Here is an 18,918-nt window from a genome sequence, read left to right as displayed (position 1 = left end):
TGAATACACTTTTAGAATGGATCTTCTCAACACGTGTAAGTATTTGTGGGGTCAATACAGAGAACTAGCACATGATCTGTTCTTTCCAAGGACTCTACAGAGGACCCGGGGACAATCATGTGCAGAGGAAAGACAATTCAGACATCAATATAGGAAAGGGTTCTCTACATTTAGGGCCCCCTGCATATGCTGCAGAAACCACCCCATTCAGATGAAATTTCTGCAACATGTGCAGAGGGCCCTAGAGCGGTTACACTATGGATTGTCCTACCCAGAGAGGCAGTAATGGCAGACACACTGGCAGAATTCAAAAGGCAGATTCTTCTCGAATGACAAATGGCATGGAGGGTTATAAGTAATTTAGTATTGAATGATATATAATTGATCTGAGGCTCTGTTCACTTCTGCGGTGGATGATCAGTTAGGGGCCTCCACCGCAGATCCGGCAGGGATTACTGGAAATAGCGCAAGATGCTTCGCTACGGTTTCTGGTAAATCCACGGACACCCTAACAGAATCCACTAAAGTCAACGGGTGTTCGTGGTGAAACTGAGCAGTCTCCTCCGGTTTTCCTTGTTCTGCCCCTCTGACGAAGATGTGAACAGAGTCTAAGGGTATGTTCACACGCTTAACAAAAACCGGCTGAAAATACGGAGCCATTTTCAAGGGAAAACAGATCCTGATTTTCAGCCGTTTTTTTTTTCATCAAACTGGCGGTTTTCACTGCGTTTTTCACTTTATGGACGTTATTGGAGCGGTTTTTCTATTGATTCCATGAAAAACCGCTCCAAAAACTCAAGTGATATGCACTTCTTTTTACAGGGCGTTTTTTTACGCGGGCGTTTAAAAAAAAACAAAAAACGGGAACAGAACGCCGTTTTTCCCATTGAAATCAATAGGCAGATGTTTGGAGGCGTTCTGCTTCCGACGTTTACGGCCCAAAGAATGGCCGAAAATAGCTTGTGTGAACATGGGCATGAGCCTTTTTTTTTTTTTCAACCTATGTAACTATGTACGAAGTATTAGGGCGGATTTACACTAACGTGATTTGCGTCCGTGCAGCCCGCGTGGTTTTCACGCGGGTCGCACGGACCTATGCAAGTCTATGGGGCAGTGCAGACTATCCGTGAGTTTTGCGCAGCGCGAGTCCGCTGTGTAAAACTCGCGACATGTTCTATATTTCGTATTTTGAAGTCAATGGGTGCGTGAAAATCACGCATGCCCCACGGAAGCACTTCCGTGGGACAAGCGTTATTCGCGCAACAGCAGTAAAAGAATGAATGTAAACAGAAAAGCACCACGGAGTGTCATAATGATGGCGGCTGCGCGAAAAGCACGCAGCCGCGCATCCATATGAACATGACACACGGAGCAGTCACGCTGCTGCCACGCGCACAAAAGGCTCACGTTCGTGTAAATCCGCCCTTATAAAGATTGGAGCAGTTTTATAGAAAATCTGGTCCTGGGTAAAAAAGCAGATTTGCCTTTTTTTGTAATATATAACACAGAAGCATATGCACGCTTTACTCAAAAGTTTATACTCAAATACTTCTATACAATGCAAAATACTAGTGAAATTCAGTGACCAAATAATCCTGCCATACAGTACCGCCATACAGTATCCAAACACTACCATAAAGTGCCCACAACACTGCCATACATGTCCCACGCAATATTCAACATCCAAAAACTGCCATCCAATGCCTAAGTAGTGAAAAAGTTTACAAGTGGCTCCTGGAGGTGAAGCGCTGCCCAGATTTCCACAACTAAAACGGTCCTCGGAAGTATAAGCGGTGCGGTCTATTAGGCTCGGTTCACATGCGGCAGAAGTATTGCAGATTTATTTTTTTTTAAGCAGATTCTGCTCTGAAAACACTCAACGCAGTACCCATTTGTAAAAGTTTTACAAAACCGCACACACATGGTGAAAAAAAATCTGCAGCCTGCTCTCTACTACCCGTATATGCGGAGGATAGAGCACGATTAATGCACAACACCGCAGCGCAACGGTCTCGCCCAATAGAAGTGAATGGAAACCTTGGCTTATGTTGCAGAGGTGAATGCCGAGTACAGCTGCACACTGCAAGTCATGTGACAGTGCCAGCATATCCATGGGGTCACATGACTATCCTGCGCCTGAAAATCACACTGCCAAGGCCGTCTGACACAAGCCTGTTGTGTCCCTAAGGCTGGGTTTACACGGAGCGTTTTTTGGTTGTTTTTGTTCTGGTTGATGAATTTCTATATAGAAAGCGTCGTCCCGTGTAAAAAGGCCCGTTATCGAGAACTGACCGACTTGTTACATCAGCGATCCGCACTGGTTATGAGCAGAAATCTACCGATGTAAACTTTAGAATAGGGAGCACATTTACTGCTGGAAACGTCATCACTATTGCACTTTCCCTCTATATTGACAGACTGCAGCCGTGCCGTATACAGCATCCGAGGAGGATACAATTTCCCCCTTTGCTCTGGTAATCTGGATGATATTAGTATATGAGCGAATTGCTGATACTGCATTTCCAATAATATACAAGTAATGTATACCCAAACAAGAACCTTTACTTTATTGTTGCTCTGATCATAAAGAATTTTGTTAAGCTGCAATACCAGACACAACCTATGAACAAGAGTGGCGCTGTTTCTTGGCGAGGAAACCCCTTTTTAATAGAAAATGTATTTTAAACGTGTAAATAGGCGTTCTATGTGGTTTATTCCATCATTCAGACACGGCAGTATTATTATAGGTAGTTACAGAGTCTGCCAAAGAACATACACACTGATGAGAAGAATCCACTTTATTTTCATGGCAGCAGAGAAGACGGCCAAATAAAATGGGTGTATACCACGTTAAACAATCTTGGAATCTGCTACTAGGATATAGGAAAAACTGAGTAATGGAGATGCTGACTTTCCCTTTGCCTTTCAATGTTGTAAACGGATGCGCGTCACTGAGGAACGTTCACGATTGTTTGTGGCAGAATACACAAGTTAAAAGGTTTACTTATGCCAATATAGACTTTACAAGCACATCGATCCATGGATTTGATTTTGTAGACAAAAAAAAAAAAACAGGATCTAGATAGACACACACACACACACACACACACACACACACACACACACACACACACACACACACACACACACACACACACACACACACACACACACACACACACACACACACACACACACACACACACACACACACACACACACACACACTCTTCTTACCTATGTAAGGCTTCGTTCACATCGGCGTCAGGGTCCCGTTCTGTTGGAGCTTTCCTTCGGAACGGGACCCTGACTAACACAAACCGGAACCATAGCTTTCTGTTTCCATCACCATTGATTTCAATGGTGACAGATCCGGTGCCAATGGTTTCCGTTTGTCTCCGTTGTGCAAGGTTTCCGTTGTTTTGACGGAATCAATAGCGTAGTCGATGGCACGGAGCCCTGACGCAGATGTAAACGAAGCCTTCGTGCACAGATGACAACCTCTTATTGGATTATGCATCAGTGAAGATAGAGAAACGCAACTTAAAGGGGTTGTCCAGTCATAAGAAATTTATTGCCTATCCTCAGGAGAAGTCATCAATATCTGATCGGTGGGGGTCCGACAGCAGGCACCCCAGCCGAGCAGTTGTTTTGAAGGGGCCGTGGCAACGGAGGATAAGCCATCGATTTCTTATGGCTGGACAACCCATTTAAGACAGGCTCACTGTAAATAGGGGCATAATCGTACCCTCTGTACATCCCACCCCCATTCAAACCTTCACCATCTACCCCAACAGGCATTATAAGCAACATCTGCAAGGACTGACCATTGTTCCAGTCCCTTCCGGTGTCAAATGCACTGCAAACCTCAGACCTGGACTGCTTCAATGGCCAGAACAGGGGTCGGCAACCTCAGCACTATTGTGAAACAGCGCCCAGCACACCTTGACCGGCACAGGCTATCCAGCCATGTGGGAAGATGTCGTTTCACAACAGCTGGAGTGCCAAAGGTTGCAGAGTCGTGAGCTAGAATGACAGCGGTCCACTTTATCTTCCACTTCACTTATTCACAGTCTGCAGATTGTGCATAAGCCAAAACGAGGAACAAAACCTAAAACAGCAGAAATACACAAAAGGAGGCCTTATAAGTCTCCTCTCCTGGAACCAATTCTGGTTTTGGCTCTATAAAATGCATGCAAAATCGGCAGCAAATCTGAACAAGGCCAAGGCCGGGTTCCCACGTAGCGTAAAAGCTGTGGAATTTCAGCAATGGAGATCTGTGCGGAAATTCCACGGCATTTACAGTTGTAGCAAAGTGGATGAGACTTTGAAAATCTCATGCCCATGGTGCGGAAAAAAACCGCAGCGAAAAAGTTAATTCACCTGCGGTGCAGAATTTAATTCCGCAGCGTGTCAATTTAGGCAGCACTTTGGTTGCTTTTCTATTGCGGGTTTTTCTATTAAATCAATTATATAAAGTGATACAAACTCCGCAAAAATAGCCAAGTGTTTCGATTTTTGCAGAGGAATCACTGCAAGTTAGGCTGGGGTCACACGTAGTATTTTGCAGGCAGAAAATCTGCCTCAAAATCCTGTTTGGAATTTTGAGGCAGATTTTCCTCTGCCTGCGCGCCGATTTTCACAGCGTTTTTTGCCCACGGCCATTGGAGCACCGCGGGCAAAAAAACGCAGTTAAATACGCTTCTTCTGCCTACCATTGATTTCAATGGGAGGTCAGAAGCGTAAACGCCCGAAGATAGGGCATGTCCCTTTTTCCCGCTTAGCAGGTTTTTCCGCTCGCGGGAAAAAAACGCCTCCGCCTCCCATTGAAATCAATGGGAGACATTTTTGGCAGTTTTTTGGCGCGTTTTACGACGCGGTTTCCACGTCAAAAAAACTGTGTGAACTGGCCCTTATACTTACGCAGAACTCCCTGCGTCTTCCTCCAGTCCAGTCTCCTGGGATAACGTTTAATCCCATGTGACCGCTGCAGCTCCATCCGGGGAGGCCGGACAGCAAAGGAGGGACACGTCTTTATGTCAATAATCAGGGTAAGTATGAACAGGCTTTTTATTTTCCGCCTGAAGAACTTCACCACAATGTTGTGCGGTTATTCAGACGAAATGTGCTGCGGGTTCCAGGTCGAATAGGCTGCGTAGTAAGCAGCAAACCCGACCAGTGGGAACCCGGCCTAAGGGTATGTTCACACGGCCTATCTACGGACATAATTCGGGCGTTTTTGCCCCGAATTACGTCCGAAAATAGCGCCTCAATAGCGCTGACAAACATCTGCCCATTGAAAGCAATGGGCAGACGTTTGTCTGTTCACACGAGACGTATATTTACGCGCCGCTGTCAAATGACGGCGCGTAATAGACGCCCGCGTCAAAGAAGTGACCTGTCACTTCTTTGGCCGTAATTGGAGCCGTTATTCATTGACTCCAATGAATAGCAGCGCTAATTACGTCCGTAATGGACGCGGCGTTCAAGCGCCTGCACATGCCGTTACGGCTGAAATTATGGGGATGTTTTAAGGCTGAAACATCCCCGTAATTTCATCCGGTACGGACGCCCTCGTATGAACATACCCTAAAGCTGGGTTCACACGTGGCGGAATTTCACTTAAATTCCGCTGCGGACACTCCGCAGTGTTAATCCGCAGCGGAGCCGTTTGTCCATTGACTTACACTTTAATTTAGCAGTGTTCGTTTAGACGAGGCGTAAAATTCCGCTGCGGAGCATAGGCTGCGGAGCGGAATTTGGTGTCCGCAGCATGCTCTGTCTGTTGCGGAGCAGTGGCGGACTCATGGCGGAATTTCTCCATTGACTTCAATGGAGAGTCAAAATTCCGCAATGAAGTCCGCAGATCTTATGTGTGCTGCGGAGCGTATTGGTTTTACTACCATGACATTTCTTCATTCTGGCTGGACCTATGTATTTCTAGGTCTATAGCCAGACTGAGGAAGCCAATGGGGCTCCCGTAATGACGGGAGCGTTGCTAGGAGACGTCTGTAAATAGTCACTGTCCAGGGTGCTGAAAGAGTTAAGCGATCGGCAGTAACTGTTTCTGCACCTGGGACAGTGACTACCGATCTCAATATACATGTATCTGTAAAAAAACATATAAGTTCATACTTACCGAGAACTCCCTGCGTCTGTCTCCAGTCCGGCATCCCAGGATGACGTTTCAGTCTAAGTGACGGCTGCAGCCAATCACAGGCCAAGCACAGGCTGCAGCGGTCACATGGACTGGTGCGTCATCCAGGGAGGTCGGGCTGGATGCCGAAAGAGGGACGCGTCACCAAGACAACGGCCGGTAAGTATGAAATTCTTTTACTTTCCCTAGGGAAAGTGCTGTCCCTTCTCTCTATCCTGCACTGATAGGGAGAAGGGAAGCACTTTTCCCGCAGTCCGCAGCAGCTAGTGCGCATCAATTTTCTGCACATTTTGTGCAGATCCGCAGCAGAATCTGCAACGCAGATTCTGTGCGGCATTGATGCGGACAGTTGCGGAGGAAATCCGCCACGTGTGGTCATGCCCTAACTGTTAAGTTGGAGAAAATATCTATGAACCTGATGCAGAAACAACCATATCCAGACAAATGGAACTAATTTTTAATTGACGAAATCGGTTGCGTGTGACTGCACCCTAACAAAGCTCTCCATTTGCTATTAAAGTAAAAAGTAATTGACAATAGGGGAAGCCACCCATCTGATTAGAGACCTTGATTGACACCCAGATCTTCACTTGTAATGTAGAGCTGCACCTGATATCTCGCTCTCCTACTGCTCAGATTGAGTGAACGTGTCAGTCTTCACACTCTGGAATGCTATTCTTCAAGTAGAAAGATCAGGATAGGAGTCATCCAGATAAGTTTTGAAACGACCCCACAGAAAATGTAATTGCAAAAAATAAAAAAAATGTTTTTGAATAGAAAAGAGCAATCATTAGTAAAGCTGATCATAGATATTAACAGGATCCACTGATGGTCACAGGTCCGGCTTCTCTCACCTCCGGCCACCTGCTGTTAACGTCAGGGAGCTGAACCTAGCAATAAATTTCCCCTAAGGAAATGCAAAAGCATAGCTGACCATGTAACGCATGTACAGCAGAAATGGGACGTTCATATGATGTCCATAGGCTTTAATGGGACATATGGAAAGGAGTTGTGGATGACCCTTTTAATGCACATGTGGGCATCTCTTGACTGTCTCCTGTTAAGTCCCCATGGACATTCGATTTTAACCACTTAAAAGTTTGTTGTTTTTTTTTGGACGTGTCATAGTGACATGTCAGAAGTTGATTGGTGGGGGTCCGAGCACCGAGACCCCCACCGATCACTAAAGGGAAACTCCAGAAGCGCTCGGGTGAGTGCCAAGCTTCTTAGTTTCGGATCTGCTTTCCTTGGCGTACAGGCCCATAGACTTTCTATTGAGCCTGTACACTGCTCCGAGGAAAGCCGATCACACGAGGAAAGCCGATCATATACGAAGCAGCACAGCGCTTACTCAAGGGCTTCTGCCACTTCCTTTCAGCGATCGGTTGGGGTTTCAGTGCTCGGATCCCCACTGATAAAAACTTCTGACATTTCAAAAAAGTTTTTTTTTAAAAAGCTTAGTTACCCTTTATATTTAGTTTCTTCCAAGATTAGCAACCCTAGATATCTAGCAGCCACTTTCTTTGCTTAAGGTCAGATTCACACGAGCGTGTGCGTTTTGCGCGTGCAAAAGTTCCGTGCGTCATCAGCATATGGTGCGCGGCTGCGTGATTTTCGCGCAGCCGGCATCTTGATGACACTGTTTTTATGTTTACAAACAGAAGAGCACGTGGTTTCATTCATAGTTTTTACTACAGTAGCACGCATCACCCGGAAGTGCTTCCGTGTGCCGAGCGCGATTTGCACGCACCCATTGACTTCGATGGTTGCGTGCGGCGCAACACGGGCAAATATAGGACATGTCATGAGTTTCACGCAGCGCACATACGCTGCGTGAAATTCACTGGCAGTCTGAACAGCCCCATTCACTAACTTAGGTCCATGCGACACGCATGAAAATCAAGCGCGTAGCACGGACGTATTATACGTTCGTGTGAATAAGGCCTTATAGAAACACCATGTCAGTGTTTCATGCTCATTAGCTCTGCCTACATTCTGCTGCCCATCACTGTATGCCGTCTCAGGGTATGGAGGGGAGTGATCAACTCATCGAGTTCATGGACGGTGTCCGCTTGAGTAAAATACAAACATCACATTACAAAATGTATTTTAGGTCCCATTTTTTGGGCAACAGAAGCAGGTGGGCAGAACACGCATACTAATCTTTAGAGACGCACATAGACCCCTCTCTACCTATGCTATAGGTATATAGAAAATATTGTCGGCCGCTGGATGACATATTTGGACAATCGCCAGTAATCTCCGTATCAAAATAGGATTACGTGCCCGCTAAATGGCTGGTATAAGAACCAAATATAATTAAAAAACATTTGCGCCACTCCAACGTGACATTTGCCTTATTCACTTTCTAACAGCCGTCCCAATGACATGACTAAAGCCTCAGCAGCATGAAGACGGGACATTACTAGTACAATTAGCCGGCAGGGTGTGGTGGCAGCGCTTGTTATCTGTAACTACAGCTACAGACCAGTATGGAGGCACGACATGACTGTACATTGTGTAATCAGATTTAGGTGCGGCATCATCCACAGAATTCAAGGCAACATTTTACCTTGGGTGTATTCACAGGGTTTTGCAAGTTTCTTTATCACGATTTGCCACGGTTTTGCAGTTAGCATGACCACCACAGTAAATAAGCGGTTTTGCCACGCGGATTTGCGTGCGGCAAATCCACAGCGTAATACAGTACCAGCATAGTCATTGAGATTCCGGGAATTCTCATGTACACGCTGCAGTATTTGTCGGAACGGAAATTGACCTGCGGTGCTTTTTTTTAGAATCCGCAGCATGTCAATTTATCTTACAATTGGAAAAACGCATACGCCTAGTGCTGTGGAAAACCGCACCAAAGTCTGCAGCATGAAAACACGCCCAAAAAAACCACATCAAAACTTAAAGACCGCACCGAAAAACGGTGCGGTTTTTACCTGCGAATTTCCTGCGGTTTTGGTGCGCATTTTCCGCAGCAAAATATGCAACGTCTGCATGTAACCTTAACGTGACAATGCACATTCAATAGACGTTGTCTGAACGCACAGATTTCGGCTGCCCATCTAGTGGGTATGGGGTATCCCAACATCCGCCATTGAGGGAAAGAAGGATCAGGCATGTTGTATTTCAACATGTCCGATCATTTTGTGTGCTGTTGTATGCTGCTACCCTGAAGCATGACACTTATTTCTGTTGGATTCTGTTTAAATCAATCTCCATAAGCCGGTTTATTAAACCGTTCGATCGTGTACGGAGCCGTAATACAGTAGTTTGTGTGAGCCCTAAATCTGATTGCACAAGACAAAGTGGATGAATCGCTTCTTTGATCCGTGGAATGATAGAACATGTACGGACTTTCCACGGATCACAGACGGGACTCTGACTGCACACTGTTCTGTCCAAGACGGCTTAAGGCTTCGTTCACACCTGCATTGGTGTGTTCCATTGTTCTGCTCCGTCAGAGAAGCAGAACGAGGGAACAGAAGCAACGGTTCCATTGCACAACGGACGCGGCCGACGGGACCCATCGACTTGAATAGGTTTCCGTCTACTTTCCGTTCAGGGTGATTTTAACGGAGACAATAGTGCAGCATGCTCTCCGGTAATCTCGACTGGATCTGCGACAGAGGCCTCTGACAGAGCCTCCAACGCAGATGTGAACGAGGCCTTAGACCCAGACTACACCTAAGGCCTTATTTACACGAACGTGTATTAATCACGCGCGTCGCACGGACTTATGCAAGTCAATGGGGCCGTTCCGTATGTCCGCTGCGTAAAACTCACGACATGTCCTATACTTGCCCGTGTTTCGCGCAGCACGCACCCATTGAAGTCAATGGGTGCGTGCAATTCACACGCGGCACACGGAAGCACTTCCGGGTGACGTGCGTGATTCGCGCTCCAGCTGTTAAAGATATGAAGGGAAATAAAAGCCCCTCCTTCTTTACGGTTTCCCAACCTAAAAACAGAGTATCATAATGATGCCGGCTGCGGGAAAATCACGCAGCCACGCACCACATACAGATGCCACACCAAACTTTTGCGCGCGCAAAATGCAGCGTTTTTTGCGCGCGCAAAACGCACACGCTCATGTGAATCCGGCCTTAATTTGGGCTGCTCAATCACGCAGCAAGAAGTTGGCACAAGTAAAGTGTGACGATCATGCAACAGGATCGGGCCACACAGACACTTGTAGACATTGTAACCGTCAGAGTCCCATGTTACAGCCCCACTATGATCATTCCTATAGTCACAACCATCAAGCCACTTTGTACAACGATTTATGAAACATACAAGTATGGCGCAGCAATGTCTTCCACTGTATAAAATAATCTTTTTATTAAGTGTCTGGCGGTTACTCTATGACCCGCACACTAAATTCATTTAATAAAACTATTTTGCATACAGTCCCAAGCTCTATATCCAGTTACAAAACTTGCTTTTCATGGGTGTGTTCCCGTTTAAGACTAAAGATGCCAAAGCAAAGCGCTGGTGAACCAGATACAGATCTACTTTACAGAAATGTTTAACTTATTCATGTGCACAGCGACCACTACTTATGCAACACGTTCCTGTGCCAAACCTTCCTGCTATGTTACATATTACACGTCTGACTATGAAAACCAACAAACAAACATAATAGTAAAAGCTTTTCCTTCCACTTGTAGGTACAGACGCTGTCCCTGTGCCTTATTCATAGACTGTACGTAGGTTGTGGGGGGGGGGGGGGGGGGGGTTTACATCAGAATGCTGGTTACATCGGGCGCAACTTGACCAACGTATGGACAATTCTACAACTTACACCTAGTAAGTCAATATAAGCTTATTAAAGAGTAACTGAACTTTTAGAAAACTTGACGTCAGGAGTTCTGATCGGTTGGGATCCGAGCACGGAGACCCCCACCGATTGCGAATAAGAAGCGGCAGAAAGCGCTCGAGTGCTGTGCCGCTTCGTTTCCAATCGTCTTTCCTTGGCAAGCACAGGCGAGCAACAGACGGGCTCATTAGAAAGTCTACGAGCCCGGACAACACTGGCTTAGCTTGCCGAGGAAAGCCGATCAGAAACGAAGCAGCATAGCACTCGAGCGCTTCTGCCGCATCATTTAAGCGATTTGCGGGGGTCTCAGTGCTCGGACCCTCACCAATCAAATCTTCTGACCTGTCAAAAGATTTTTTTAAAAGTTTAATTATCCTGTAACTTACACAGAAGACGGATTTCCCCGAAAAAAACCATAACTCTTTTAGGCATCATTTACACGAGTGTAATATACGCGCGTGCGACGCGCGTGCTTTTCACGCGCGTCGTACGCACCTATATTAGGCTATGGGGCAGCGCAGACAGTGCGTGAATCTTGCGCAGTGCGAGTGCGTTGCGTAAAACTCACGCACTTCGCGCATCACGCACCCATTGAAGTCAATGGGTGGGTGAAAACCACGCAGGTCGCACGGAAGCACTTCCGTGCGAACTGCGTGATTCGCGCAACAGCTGTCAAACTATGAATGTAAACAGAAAAGCACCACGTGCTTTTCTGTTTACAAACATCCAAACGGAGTATCATAATGATGCCGGCTGCGCGAAAAGCAAGCAACCACGCATCATACACTGATGACACGCGCAGCTGTTAAGTGCCTTTCGCGCACGCAAAACGCTGCGTTTTTTGCGTGCGCGAAACGTACACGCTCGTGTAAATCAGGCCTAAATGTCAGCCCATAAAAGCTGCTCTTATTTACTATGGAAACTTGACAAACCCAGCGAAAAAGACATGAGATGCTCTTGTAAACTTCCTACATTACATTTCCTGAATGAACTGTACAAATAAGCGAGACGATACCGCCCTGTAGACGTAGCAGGGAAACAACATGCGTTACAATCAGTATGTGCAGCAACGTGTCCCGTCTCCCAGGTCATGAACACCATGGCGGCTGGAGGTCTGGGTTATGTAAGCACTTTAGCAGGAATGTTAGGTTGTATACGATTGTAGATGTTCTACCTTAGATGCCAGCTCAGCACATGTACGGACCTGCTCTACACTGGTGAAGAACACAACATGTGTACCAGCAGACACGGCAGAACGTACCAGCAGTCACGGCAGAAAGTACCAGCAGTCACGGCAGAACGTACCAGCAGTCACGGCAGAACTCATCTTTTAAGGCCAGGGCTCCACAGCAGCGTCACGGCCTGTTCAAATCACGTTTGCCTTCAGTTTGGTCTTTCCGTTCATCTGTTCCGTCAGATGAACAGAAAGTCAGACTGAAAGTATTGTAGCACACTACGCTATTGTATCCGTCAAAAAACGGAAACCTAGCGGAACGGATGCAAACTGAAAGAAAAAAAAACAAATACCATTGAAAATCAACTGCATTGCAAACGGAAACGTTACTTTCCGTTTGTCTTTCTGTTCATCTGTTCCTCAGACGGAAGAGATGAACGGAAAGACGAAACTGAAGGAAAGCATGATGTGAACAGGCCCTTAGATGTTTTTATGACCAAAAAATAACCGACGCAAGGATCCACTCCCATTAGGGTTTGAACAAAAAAAAAAAAAAAAAACTGACATGGCTGCTTTCTTCCACAGTCAGCGTTAATTCATGTTCTGTTTGAAGCGCTGCAGCTCCGTTGAATGGGATCGAGCTGCAATACCACACACAACCAAGTGTGGTGCTGTTTATGACAGGAGGAAGCTATGCGATCACATACACCACCATTGTGCGATTACACAGAATCTACGGAAATCGCGAAGTGCAACGATCAATGTGAAGCCCCGGCCTAAAACGGATTCAGGCCTGATTCACACGAACATGTTAAACGTCCGTGGGACGGCCGTTGAAACAGCAGCCGTCCCATGGACCTATGTAATTCAATGTGGCCGTTCACTCAGCCATTGTTTCAACAGACCGTGTGAAGGGTCCGTGGGAAAATAGGACATGTCTTCTCTTTTCACGCATCAAGCATCCCTCCATAGACTATCAACTATGGGGGATGCGTGACATCGCGTCCCGCAGCGCTGAGCACTGATACACCTCGGACGTGAAAAACTGCCGTTTTTCACGTCCGAGATGCGCAGCGCTCGTGTGAATCAGGCCTAATGCTCATTCATACTGGGATTTTAACACTGGGTAAGAGAAAAAAAAAGGTGAAGATCCTATTAATTTCCAAGGTCTATTTGGCAACCGGTTCAATCCACTTGATCATGAAAGACAATAGTTAATTATTCAATCCGGTTTTTTTTAATTTTATTTGCAGACCTGAGCCTAATGTACAACAAAGAGGGGCCATGAAGGGTCTGCTTATTCTCCAGATACATTGCCACTCTTGTCCATGGGCTGGGTCGCATATCTCTTATGGGACGGAGCTGCAATACAGATGACAGCCCATGGACAACCGTAGTGCAGTATCTGAAAAACAATCACACGCTATTTTTCCAATCTCAAGGTACAAAAAAATAGATCAGTAAGACGGTATATCGAAAAACTATTGCAATTTCTGACTTTTTTATTTATACAGAATGCAAATAGATGAGACAGATTGTTTGCTTAACCAAGTGATGATTGGACTCGATTTGCAAAAATAAATAAATAAATATTTAAATTCATTAAATACGGATATATTTCCAAAAGGAACGAGTGTGAACTAAACGAACATATCTGGAACCAAGACATTGCTAGACTGACTAATTAACCCTTCCCGCAGAGAGGCCAGCAATAAAGCTCATTGTTATTTGTGTCATTTCATGTACATGATGTAATAAAGTCAATGTTCACGTCTGAGCGTGCGGATGTTTATGATGTGCGAGTCACTTGTAGCTAGTCATGAAGGTCACAGGTACAGGGCTCAGCCATGTGACAGCCTCCCTGCAGTCCGAATTCCGGACAAGGGCTCGTCCACACGTATCAGAATTGCTGCGTATTTTCCATCCGGAATTGCGGAGGCAGCAGAATACAGTAACAGCAAAGTGGGTGAGATCCAACAAATCTCATCCACACGCTGCGTAAAAATTAAGAGCAGAAATTGACCTGCGGTGGTGTATTTTTCAGACCGCAGCATGTCGACTCCTGCTGCGGAAAAAGAACTGAATTGCTGCGTTTTTACGCATGAAATGGTAAATTTTTTGCCGCAGCAGAAAGTCTGACATTTTCTGCATCAATTCCGTTATGCGTGGACAAGCCCTTATAGTTATGCCATGTTCACACAGGGGAGATACGCTGCGTAAAAGAACACTGCGTATCCGCCCTTGACGCCGCAGAGAATTTAGGCTTAAAAACCGCACCAAATTGTGGGCAGTTTTTTGGCCACAATGTCTTCTGCGGAAAACTGCACCTAAAATTTTTTTTTTACAAAAATACTTTTCGGACTTGCATAGCCAGGGTAATGCATCCGCCTGCCGTCCTGCCTCCTGGGATGACTTCATCCCATGTGACTACTGCAGCCCATCATTGGCTGCTGCGGTCACATGGAATGAAAGGTCATCCAAGGAGGCTGGCCTGGACAAAGAAACATAGAATTCTGGGTAAGTATAAGATATTTTTTTCTGTGTTGCGCTTTTTTACGGAGGAATCGCTGCTTTTCCGCTGCAAAAAAACCAACATCTGCTATTTGTTGCGGGTTTTACCTCCCTATTGAAAACAATGGGGAAAACTCGCAACAAATATGCAGCGTTTATGCAAATACAATTGACATGCGGCGCAGGCTCTGTCACCAGATTTTGCAACCCCTATCTGCTATAGCAGCAGATCGGCGCTGCAATGTAGATTACAGTAACGTTTTTATTTTAAAAAAAACGAGCATTTTTGGCCAAGTTATGACCATTTTTGTATTTATGCAAATGAGGCTTGCAAAAGTACAACTGGGCGTGTTGAAAAGTAAAAGTCCAACTGGGCGTGTATTAGGTGCGTACATCGGGGCGTGTTTACTACTTTTACTAGCTGGGCGTTCTGATGAGAAGGATCATCCACTTCTCTTCACAACGCCCAGCTTCTGGCAGTGAAGACACAGCCGTGTTCTCCAGAGATCACGCTGTGACGTCACTCACAGGTCCTGCATCGTGTCAGACGAGCGAGGACACATCGGCACCAGAGGCTACAGTTGATTCTGCAGCAGCATCAGCGTTTGCAGGTAAGTAGCTACATCGACTTACCTGCAAACGCCGATGCTGCTGCAGAATCAACTGTAGCCTCTGGTGCCGATGTGTCCTCGCTTGTCTGACACGATGCATGACCTGGGGAAGTGACGTCACAGCGTGATCTGGCAGAAGCTGGGCGTTCTGAAGAGAAGTGGATGATACTTCTCGTCAGAACGACCAGCTAGTAAAAGTAGTAAACACGCCCCGATGTACGCACATAATACACGCCCAGTTGTACTTTTGCAAGCCTCATTTGCATAGATACGAAAATGGTCATAACTTGGCCAAAAATGCTCGTTTTTTTAAAAATAAAAACGTTACTGTAATCTACATTGCAGCGCCGATCTGCTGCAATAGCAGATAGGGGTTGCAAAATCTGGTGACAGAGCCTCTTTAAGCGTTTACGCAGCGTGTGGATTAGATTTGTTCAGACCTCATCCACTCTGCTGCTACTGTATTAAGCTGCGGATTTTCCGCAACGAATTCCATTGTGGAAATTACGCAGTATTTACGTTAAGTGTGAACTGACCCTTGAAGCTGGGGGAAAAAAACAAAACGTAAAGCAAATTTCAGTAACAAAGGTAGAAAAACGATGTGCAGGGAAGTCTATCAGGCAGGAATATTTGCCACGGACCAGTGTACTCTCCCACATATAGAAAAGCTGGCACAGATAACAAGTCTGGCACCTCCATAGCACTCATTGGGAACCTGTACATGTATAAAGCTTTGTTCCCTGTATTCTCCACAGTGACGTAAATAAGCCAACTATAGACGCTCTGATAATTTGGACAATAATTGGCGTATGTGGGGTAAAACTGAATAAATGCCTAAGAAGACCGTGGGATTAGAAATTTGATATTGGTCCGTAGCTTTTTAGGTTGATTTCTACTGCAGGGTCACGGAGGGCTCAGGCATAAGACAGCCTGTACGGTGGCACACGGAGCTTCTATGGTTTTGTATTACAGAGCCTTAGGCGCTCCATATGCCACTGTATTTTGCCTCCACAAGAAATCTTTTTCTCCCCTAGAAGCAATGCTTCATGTGGAGAATAGCTCCTAAAACGATGTGATAGAAAATACAAAAAAAAAAAAAAATTCCCATGGCTTCCATAATAAATAGACAGAAGTACAGTATAGGTGCTGTATTATGGATCCATAATATGGTTGAAAGCATGAGCCCCAAGTCAAAGCGTTTCCTACCCGGTTGAAACTATAGACTTTAGTAGCCACCCAGATGAATCTAGGAGTCACTCTGATTTTATCCCCCCCAACCATAAGAGCCTTCAAAGCCCCCAGTGTACTAGCAACCTGGCGCCTGGGATTTGTCCAGGCTAGTCAATGGGAATATAATGATCACTTCCAACAAGTGTAAGGGCCCATTCACAAGAACAACGTCCCTGTGCTGTGCATGGAATTCACGAACAGCACACGAACCCATTGATTTCAATGGAGTCATTCACACATGCGCGAGTCCGCTGCGTGAAACTCACTGCATGTCCTATATTGGGGCGTTTACACGCACCTACGCCCCCTCTGAAGTCAATGGGTGTGCGAGAAAAGCACGCACCGCACACGTATGCACATCAGTGTGCGGTGCGTGATTTGCGCATCAATTCAATTGAAAAAAAAAAGGGCTTTACGAGTGAGTGAATAACGATTGCTAGAATGAGGGTCCCGGCCCCCTGTTCCGCCTTACTAAACAACTGCAGTGAGAAGATTGAATGGAGCATGTGCCCGTCGATAGTTACGTGAAGTGCTTGCCATCAGTCCTGTAGACACTAAACGGAGCGGCGGGCAGATGCTTAACCACTGCTCCATACAAGCTCTTCCCCACTGCACCCTCCACAGTTCAGGACCCCTGGACAAGTGATCGGTGGGGATCCGAGTAACCAGACATTCATTACCGATCCCAGAGTTAGGTGATGAATGTTGATCTGTGGACAACCCCTTTAAGTAGTCAGAGGTCATTGTCACCAATTTTCTCATTTTTCATGTTAGACACTTCTTTTCTTGCCACCTCATGGCTGGCGTACATTTACGCCAAAATTTGGACCAAAAAAACATCATGTCTAATAAATTGAGTGAGTTTTATGACCCCTCCAGCCACACCACTCTTTCTAGACATTTTTAAAACTTAGATTGGTCATCACCCAACTTCCTCAGACTCCTGAATATTTTAGGATACAAGGGTGACTGGAACATTGGATTTGCCATTCAAAACGGAGAAAGTTTTGTCACAGCGCCACCGTCACCCAGCTTTCCCAAGTACAGATAACACGAAGGAGTTATTCACGAGTATCCGATGTGTCCATAAATTGCCGTTTCTCATGTATGACTGGCCGTGTTTTCCTCGCGTCATCCACGTTTCTTCTCTGCGAGCAGTTCCTGGTTTTATTTTTTCTCTCTGCATTTCTTTAGCAACTGATGCGTGAAATACGGACATCGCGCGGATATCTTCCACGTACTGTCTGGTTTATTCACGCACCCAAAGACTTTAATGGACAAACCTAATCCGCAAAAACGAACCAGAATAGGACATAAGGTTTGTTTCACGCAACGGACAAGCTCCGTGAAAAAACACAAATGTGTGCATAGCGCCATTGAATTGCATTGGTCAGGGCAAGGAAACTGCTCAACAACTTGACAGATGAAAACTCAAGGAATTGCTCTTCAAAGCCTCGAGTTTGATCAGTAGGCTACCCAAAAAAATCTGACGGTTGCTCCTTAGCAACAGACTACAAAGGAGGAGAAATAGGTCAGCGGTCCGCAACCTGGGGCTCTTTAGGGTTATGAAATTACTCTGACAGCAGCAGGCCACCTGAGCATGCTGGGAGTAGTAGTTCCACAAAAGATGGAGGGCCATAGGCTGCTTGTAGTTACTTTACCCTTTTAAAAAACAAAGTCTACAGAGCAGGGGTCTAACTGGTAAACTACAACTCCCAGCTTGGCCTGACAGCCACCACAACTCCCAGCAGGATGACAAACTATACATAGACCAGACATTTTATTTTCGCCTCAAAATACAAAAACAAAACTGCAGAGAACAAATGAACACATCCTGGAAGTAATCCACAGACCTGCCTTGTGTACTGAAAATATAGACAGGCTGGGAAAACCCAGGTCTGCAGCGATAATACAGAAGATCCATCAAAACCTGCACCGTGAAGGCGAATGCATCACCCCGCAACAGCACAACCATCCCCGGCTCAGAGCTCAGGAAAGTCCGAGGCTGCGGCCTGTTATCTGCACCGGCTATGAACGAGCGTTATAACAGCGGACGGGCCCGCTCCCTCTCACCGGGAAGCTCTTACCTTGTCTCTCAGTGGTGGCAGCCCCGGCTAGGCGGGAGAGAAAAGGGGCTCAAGGAGGGTAGCAGCTCTCCCGCGCCACACGCACCGGCTCCGTTTTTCTCTGCCCTTTGATCGGTGTGACTGGGTAGATCCTCCGGTAACCTGATCCTTAGCGGTACCGAAAACAATAAAATAACGACCCAACGACACCGAAACCAGAGGAATGGGGTGGAAAGGAGATAAGCGCTACGTCACCAGAAGAAACCAGGCTGCCGCGCCCCATTGGTCCAATAGACCTGTCAGTCAAACGTTATCCCGCCCCTTTCCATCGCCCTCTAGAC

General features: G+C 46.1%; 1 protein-coding gene across 1 annotated transcript in view; it reads right to left on the bottom strand.

The window, feature by feature from the left end:
- The window catches only part of FBXO34 (F-box protein 34), a 32,162-nt gene extending 13,285 nt beyond the window's left edge, over positions 1–18,877 (bottom strand). The window contains exon 1 of the mRNA XM_075845020.1: positions 18,599–18,877. The gene's annotated coding sequence lies outside the window, so the exon portion shown is untranslated. The remainder of the gene's footprint in view (positions 1–18,598) is intronic.
- Between the last annotated feature and the right edge of the window lie 41 nt (positions 18,878–18,918).

The sequence above is a fragment of the Rhinoderma darwinii genome, chromosome 12, assembly GCF_050947455.1.
Source record: "Rhinoderma darwinii isolate aRhiDar2 chromosome 12, aRhiDar2.hap1, whole genome shotgun sequence".
In the NCBI taxonomy this organism is placed as follows: domain Eukaryota; kingdom Metazoa; phylum Chordata; class Amphibia; order Anura; family Rhinodermatidae; genus Rhinoderma; species Rhinoderma darwinii.
The sequence above is the reverse complement of the archived record's forward strand: the minus strand, read 5'-3'. Positions and strand labels throughout refer to the sequence as shown.